Consider the following 7,297-nt stretch of genomic DNA (forward strand, 5'->3'; position numbering starts at 1 on the left):
GGCGCGGCGGCACATTGCCTTGCTCACACTGCTCCTCTGACCACTAGCTAGCTACTTGCTAGCTTGAGCTGCTAGTAACATTGGCTATGACTCGCAATGAAATGGATAAAGAAGGAGCTTGAGCAGCTTCTGCTGATGTATTGCCTTTGATTTAGTCAAATTTAATGCTCGATTTTAAATCCTGCATCTCACCTGTAAAGAACAAAACCCAAAACCAGTGAAGTTGGCACGTTGTGTAAATCGTAAATAAAAACAGAATACAATGATTTGCAAACCCTTTTCAACTTAAATTCAATTGAATAGACTGCAAATACAAGTACTTAACGTTCGAACTGGAAAATGTTGTTAATTTTTTCAAATATTAGCTCATTTGGAATTTGGTGCCTGCAACATTTTTCAATAAAGCTGGCACAAATACTTTTTTGGAACATCCCACAGGTGAACAGGCTAATTGGGAACAGGTGGGTGCCAGGATTGGGTATAAAAGCTGCTTCCATGAAATGCTCAGTTATTCACAAACAAGGATGGGGTGAGGGTCACCACTTTGTGAACAACTCCATGAGCAAATTGTCCAACAGTTTAAGGACAACATTTCTCAACAAACTATTGCAAGAAATTTAGGGATTTCACCATCTACGGTCTGTAAAGGTTAAGAGAATCTGGAGAAATCACTGCACGTAAGCAATGATATTATTGACATTCGACCCCTCAGGCGGTACTGCACCAAAAAACAACATCATTGTGTAAAATATATCACCACATGGACTCAGGAACACTTCAGAAAACCACTGTCAGTTACTACAGTCTGTCGCTACATCTGTAAGTGCAAGTTAAAACTGTACTATGCAAAAGAAAAAAATGCCATTTATCAACAACACCCAGAAACGCAGCCAGCTTTGATGGGCCTGACCTCCTCTAAGATGGACTGATGCAAAGTGGAAAAGTGTTTTGTGGTTGGATGAGTCCACATTTCAAATTTTTTTTGGAAACTGTGTACGTTGGTGTGGACGACGTTCCCTGTCGCCGCTCGGGTTCAACTGACCACCCAGGAATGACATCTCTCTAGCAGGTTTGACCCTTTTATTTTTCAATAATCGATGTCTTTTTCGCCGTTGTCGCTCCCACTGCCTGCGCTCCGTGTCTCGCTCCTCGTCTCTCGCGTCTTGCTGTCTGCTTCTCTCCAGCCACTGCTGCGGACATTCCATCTCCTTCTGCCTCGATCCCTCCTCCTTCTCCCCTTTTATACAGTGTGAGGAGATACATTAATTGTGTCCTGGTGTGTGAGCCACGCACCTGAATTAGATTGCGGCGGCGTCGCTCCCGGCACACCCCGCCTCTCTGCTCCGCCGCATTCTCCGCTTCCTTGCCGCCATCTTGGGCAGGGCTGCAACGTGCCCTGCCCCGCCGTCAGCCCGTCGGCTCCACCTCTTCCCAGTCGGAAAAGAAAAGAGGAAATTAACCATATGGATTGTTGTAGGCGCAAAGTTCAAAAGCCAGCATCAGTGATGGTATAGGGGTATATTAGTGGCCAAGGTATGGGTAGGTTACACATCTGTGAAGGCACCATTAATGCTGAAAGGTACATACAGGTTTTGGAGCAACAGATATTGCCATCCAAGCAACGTTGTCATGGACGCCCCTGCTTATTTCAGCAAGACAATGCCAAGCCACGTGTTACAACAGCGTGGCTTCGTAGTTAAAGAGTGTGGGTACTAGACTGACCTGTCTGTTGTCCAGACTTGTCTCCCATTGAAAATGTTAGGCACATTATCAATCAATCAATGTTTACTTATATAGCCCTAAATCACTAGTGTCTCAAAGGGCTGCACAAACCACTACGACATCCTCGGTAGGCCCATATAAGGGCAAGGAAAACTCACACCCAGTGGGACATCGGTGACAATAATGACCCAGTGGGACGTCGGTGACAATGATGACTATGAGAACCTTGGAGAGGAGGAAAGCAATGGATGTCGAGCGGGTCTAACATGATACTGTGAAAGTTCAACATGATACTGTGAAAGTTCAATCCATAATGGATCCAACACAGTCGCGAGAGTCCAGTCCAAAGCGGATCCAACACAGCAGCGAGAGTCCCGTTCTCAGCGGAGCCAGCAGGAAACCATCCCAAGCGGAGGCGGATCAGCAGCGCAGAGATGTCCCCAGCCGATACAAAGGCGAGCAGTACATGGCCACCGGATCGGACCGGACCCCCTCCACAAGGGAGAGTGGGACTTAGAAGAAAAAGAAAAGAAACGGCAGATCAACTGGTCTAAAAAGGGAGTCTATTTAAAGGCATTCCAGAGTACTGGAGCCCGAACGGAAAACGCTCTATAGCCCGCAGACTTTTTTTGGGCTTTGGGAATCACTAATAAGCCGGAGTCCTTTGAACGCAGATTTCTTGCCGGGACATATGGTACAATACAATCGGCAAGATAGGATGGAGCTAGACCGTGTAATATTTTATACGTAAGTAGTAAAACCTTAAAGTCACATCTTAAGTGCACAGGAAGCCAGTGCAGGTGAGCCAGTACAGGCGTAATGTGATCAAACTTTCTTGTTCTTGTCAAAAGTCTAGCAGCCGCATTTTGTACCAACTGTAATCTTTTAATGCTAGACATGGGGAGCCCCGAAAATAATACGTTACAGTAGTCGAGGCGAGACGTAACAAACGCATGGATAATGATCTCAGTGTCTTTAGTGGACAGAATGGAGCGAATTTTAGCGATATTACGGAGATGAAAGAAGGCCGTTTTAGTAACGCTTTTAATGTGTGCCTCAAAGGAGAGAGTTGGGTCGAAGACAAAACCCAGATTCTTTACCGTGTCGCCTTGTTTAATTGTTTGGTTGTCAAATGTTAGAGTTGTATTATTAAATAGAGTTCGGTGTCTAGCAGGACCGATAATCAGCATTTCCGTTTTTTTGGCGTTGAGATACAAAAAGTTAGCGGACATCCATTGTTTAATTTCATTAAGACACGCCTCCAGCTGACTACAATCCGGCGTGTTGGTCAGCTTTAGTGGCATGTAGAGTTGGGTGTCATCAGCATAACAGTGAAAGCTAACACCGTATTTGCGTATGATGTCACCTAGCGGCAGCATGTAGATGCTGAAGAGTGCAGGGCCAAGGACCGAACCCTGGGGAACTCCACACGTTACCTTAACGTAGTCCGAGGTCACATTGTTATGGGAGACACACTGCATCCTATCAGTAAGATAAGAGTTAAACCAAGACAGGGCTAAGTCTGACATACCAATTCGTGTTTTGATACGTTCTAATAAAATATTATGATCGACAGTATCGAAAGCAGCGCTAAGATCGAGGAGCAGCAACATAGATGACGCATCAGAATCCATCGTTAGCAATAGATCATTAGTCATTTTTGCGAAATGATTATGAAGAGTTAAATTTGACAATGGAGACCCCGGACTGTTGAACAACTTAAGCTGTACATCAAACAAGAATGGGAAAGAATTACACCTGAAAAGCTTCAAAAATTGATCTCCTCAGTTCCCAAACGTTTACTGATTGTAGTTAAAAGGAAAGGCCATGTAACACAGTGGTAAACGTTCTTCTCTGCTATTTTTTTTGCGATGTGTTTTGCTGCCATTAAATTCTAAGGTAATGATTATTTACAAAAAAAAATAAAGTTTCTCCGTTCGAATATTAAATATCTTGTCTTTGCGGTCTCTTCAATTGAATATAAGTTGAAAAGGATTTGCAAATCATTGTATTCTGTTTTTTTTTTCTGAATTGCACAACGTGCCAACTTCACTGGTTTTGGGTTTTGTAGAGGGTTGAGGCATCAAGCCGAGAAGTTGTTCAACTTTTAAAATCCACACACTACCAACTTGACACGTTGTGGCAGCATAAAACCCGACAACATCTATCTGAAGCATTTTTCATCAGAGGGGTGAGGTTTATGATCTTGAAAGGGAATGTGCTGAAAATGTTAATTTCCCCTCAGGGATTAATAAAGTATTTCTGATTATGATTTGGATTATTCTGAGTTCACCAGGAGAGCACAAGTGCTGAAAGATACAACTATGCCATCAACCGATGAGCAGATGTTCTTTTTTGTTCTAATTTGAAACTTTGAGCATGAGTGCTACTTGATAAAGCTCCGAGGCTCCACAAAGTCTACCATTAAACAGAAAGTGCTCTTTTTGCTGTTGTTGAGCGCTCTTTAATGAACCTGGTAATACATTACATATATACTTAAGTGACATGCGGTGAGGTTCATGGCTGGTGAGGCACTGACTTCATCACAGTCAGATTTATAAACATATTAACCCTATAGAGTATCTTATTCACCATTTGATTGGCAGCAATTAACGGGTTATATTTAAAAGCTCATACCAGCATTCTTCCCTGCTTGGCACTCAGCATCAAGGGTTGGAATTGGGGGTTAAATCACCAAAAATGATTCCTGGCTGCTGCTGCTCACTGCTCCCCTCACCTCCCAGGGGGTGAACAAGGGGATGGGTCAAATGCAGAGGACAAATTTCACCACACTTAGTGTGTGTGTGACAATCATTGGTACTTTAACTTAATGTAGCAGGTACTTTAGCTATAGTATAGTATAAATAAATTACACTTATTATTATCATTATTAGCGATAATACTGATAACATTAACAATATTAAATAATCACATGTATGTACGAAATAACAAACACGACAGTGAACAGTGTTGTCACTATGACAGGTGTAACCGCACTCCAGCGGCCATGTTCAGTCATTGTTTTTACTGTAGCATAAAAAATGCAGATGGCCTTAAAACACCACAATACTCAGTCACCATATTTAAGTACCCAAAATAAAGACTCGACATAAATATAAATTCAATCAGATCAGAAACATTGGAGGAAACGGGATTAAAACCCGATTCTAACCGCCCATACAAAATACATGGGTACGGCTAGTAGCTTCTATTAGCAAACAGATAGACTTACCACCTCGGCTTAATATCTCAACATCGACACACTCTTTCGTCGCAACTCGGCCCTGATGGTCGGCACCTATAAGTTTAGAATTAGTTGTAAAATGTTGGACGGTTGTTTTTACGATGTGCAGGCAGACGACAACTTTAAAACATACCGGCTTCAGTTGTCCCCATGCAGGCTTACCCGAGTAGTGCAAGAATGATCTCTGGGATCACTAGCGCCCTCTACCGCCAGGGGGCCGGAGAACAGGTGCCTCACATAGTCCGTCTTCGGAGCCGTTTTATGATTGCCCAGCACAAGAAATACATTACACACATACAGTTGTTGACAAAATACATTGTACATTATATACCTCAGCTAACTAAACTATGGAAATGTATAATATAATTCATATAGCAATACGGTCTCACTGCACAGCAGGCCAGCAGTTAGCAGAGTCATTGCGCAATCCATGGGGAAGAGGAGGCTCAGCTGGCTGTGACTCACTGCAAGTAATTCTCAGTATTTGAACGGCAAATGTGAAAATTAAGCAATTTTGAATAAAAAATAATTTAAAACTGGTGAAGTTAAATGGAAAATAACTTTACAGTGTAATCACTGGATATATATAACAATATAATAATTATTTTTTTCTTTTTCCATTTTTCTCTTTTCCCTGACTGCACGTCACTGATATACTTGCAGCATGTATATGAAATGCTGTTGCAGACTTTTTGATGGTTTTTAGATATCGGATTCCGATTGCCTATATTGTTAACGACTTCATACTAGCAGTTTTTCACTATTTAGTGTTGCGATCTGCTGCTCAGATCTACACTATTTATTTTTCTATTTTGTATATTTCTCCGACTCCTTATTTCCTGTTTACTTTGTCACCATGGTCACTCATCAGTTCACCTGCTGCTCACGCCCCGCACACCTGCTACAGATAATCACCGTCACTTTATAAGCCGTCCTCTTTTGTTTGTTCAGCCTGGGTTCATAATTTGCTTTCACGCAATGAGTTACGTCTGCACTCTTGTCATCGTATGTATATTCTCGCTAGCTTTTCACGCTTAACCCTTTTCTCCTTCCAGCTCTCATGCTGTATGTTTTGTTTTGCTCTTTTATGTGCCTACGTGCCAATTTAGTTCTCATTTTTGTATGTCCTAGCTTTTTTGCTAGCGTCTTTGGTTTGCCTTTTTATTAGCACCAGTGTTTTGTTTTCATAAATCATTTTCGTTAAATAAATTGTTTATATTCTTACCTCTGCTGTGTTCACTTGTTGACGCATCCTCGAGGGAATCGAACCCGGCATCACAGTATGAACCCAGCAAAAAAGAATTCCCTGGCGTCGAACCAGAGGGAGGAACCCTTCGACTTAGGGTTGTGGTTGGAGCTCATGGCTTGGGAGCAGGAAAGACTCGGCTGTGGACCTGAAGTCTCCTCCGAAGCCGTTCGCGCTGCCCCGAAGAGGCGGGGGGTCCAGTGGAGTGGTCCCCCGCGCTGCGGTAATGTTCCAGCACCACTTATTCCTCCCCATGGACACAGCAAGTTTCACCCCGTCCAGGATTCACCCGTCATTACCGGTAATCCTGCTTGTTTTTTTTTCAAATCATTCCTTCAGCTGCCATGACACTTTTTCTGACACAAGCGATGACGACATTTGAGGAACGCCCACCGGTGACGCAACACCGGCCTCTGTTGATGACATTTTTTCAGAAGATTTTTATATTGTGGACAGTAATTCTCATTCCCAACCTTTTTCGAATACCAATAACATTTATGATAAAATACATAATTATCAGGATATTTTTTCTCATTATTCTAGTCAACCTCAGTCAGCTAGTTTTTCTTCTACCCCACCGTTTAAACCTCTTTCACCGCCCAAGTATAGTGTTTTTTCGCCTTCCAATTGTGTACAAGTTAAAGGGGAGGAGTCGGCGTCCACACCAGTCACGCCTACGACGTCGCCGTCTGCTTCTACGCCGACGACTCCTGCGGCTACCACGCCACCTCCGACGACTCCTGCAGCTACCACGCCGCCTCCGACGACTCCTGCGACTACCACGCCGCTTCCGACGACTCCTGCGGCTACCACGCTGCCTCCGACGCCTTCTTCGGCTGCAGCACCCGCATCATCCTCGCCAGCTGCACTCGGGCCTGCTTTGGCTGCAGTCCCCGCACCCTCGTCTGCTGCTTCCAAGCCTGCTGGGATTTCGGTGCTGAGGCGTCGTCGACCACGGACGTGGCCTCTGCGAGGTCGTCCTCCTCGCCAGACACTCCCTCCTCCATGTCGGCCACGGATGTGGCCGTGCCCGGGTCGTCCGCCTCGCCGGGCACCTCATCCTACGAGGCGGCCACTAATGTGGC

General features: G+C 44.2%; 1 long non-coding RNA gene across 1 annotated transcript; it reads right to left on the reverse strand.

Annotated features, from left to right (window-relative positions):
* Positions 1-1,066: 1,066 nt before the first annotated feature.
* LOC133551662 (uncharacterized) lies at positions 1,067-6,751 on the reverse strand. The gene is made up of 4 exons (XR_009806542.1): positions 6,192-6,751; positions 5,129-5,212; positions 4,955-5,020; positions 1,067-1,427 (listed from the first exon to the last, which is right to left on the reverse strand). It is a non-coding gene; the product is annotated as an uncharacterized LOC133551662 (long non-coding RNA).
* Positions 6,752-7,297: the final 546 nt, after the last annotated feature.

Source organism: Nerophis ophidion, linkage group LG04 (assembly GCF_033978795.1).
Source record: "Nerophis ophidion isolate RoL-2023_Sa linkage group LG04, RoL_Noph_v1.0, whole genome shotgun sequence".
Lineage (NCBI taxonomy): Eukaryota > Metazoa > Chordata > Actinopteri > Syngnathiformes > Syngnathidae > Nerophis > Nerophis ophidion.